Source organism: Kogia breviceps, chromosome 13 (genome assembly GCF_026419965.1).
Source record: "Kogia breviceps isolate mKogBre1 chromosome 13, mKogBre1 haplotype 1, whole genome shotgun sequence".
Classification (NCBI taxonomy): Eukaryota; Metazoa; Chordata; class Mammalia; order Artiodactyla; family Physeteridae; genus Kogia; species Kogia breviceps.
In genome coordinates, this window is record NC_081322.1 from 57,411,293 (window position 1) to 57,412,371 (window position 1,079).

Here is a 1,079-nt window from a genome sequence, read left to right on the forward strand (position 1 = left end):
CAACAACACCCACCTAACAACAACAAAAAAATCCACTCAACTAAGAAATAGAAGGAAATTTTTTTCAAACTGATAATGAAGAACTGTGAAAAGCCTATAGCTAACATCATACTTAATAATGAAAGACTGATGCTTTCCCCCTAAGATTAGAATAAGACAAGGCTGTCCACTCTTGCTGCTTCTATTTAACATTGTTCTGGATATTCTATGCCAGTCAATTGGGGAAGAAAAAGAAATGAAAGACTTCCTGATTAGAATGGAGGAAGTATAACTATGTCTATTTGCAGATGCTATGATCTTGTATGTAGAAAATCCTAAGGAAACACCCCACCACACACACACAAATATTAGCACTAACAAATGAATTCAGCAAGATTGCCAGACACAGGAAGGATCAATATATAAAAATAAATTGTATTTCTATATACTATTAATGAGCAATCTGAAAATAAAAAGAAACAATTCCATGTACAATAACATCAGAAAGAATAAAATGATTAAAACTGATTTTAACAAAAAAAGTGCAAAACTCATACACTGGAAACTACAAAACATTATGGAAAGAAATTAAAGAAGATAGAAATAAATGAAAAGATATCACGTTTGTGGATCAGAAGACATAATAAAGATGGCAATAGTCTCCATATTGATCTACAGATTGAATATAGTCCCTACCCAAAACCCAGCTGCATTCTTCTTTTGCAGAAAGTGATAAGCTGATCCTAAAATTTATATGGGAATGTAAGGAGCCCAGAAACTTACTCTAAAGCTACAGTAATCAAGACGATGTTGTACTTGCATCAAGTTAGACATACAGATTAGTGAAATAGAACTGAGAGTCCAGAAATAAATCATTTATTTTTATCAGTTATGCTGGGGAAATTGGGTATCCACATCCAAAATAATATAGCTAGAGCCTTGCTTCATGTCATATACAAAAATGGACTAAAAATGGATCATAAAACTAAAAAGTAAGCTTAAAAGCAACATACTTAGAGAAATATAGAAATGAATCTTTATAACTTTGCATTAGGCAATGGTTTTTTAGATATTATACCAAACGTGCAAGTGACAAAAGA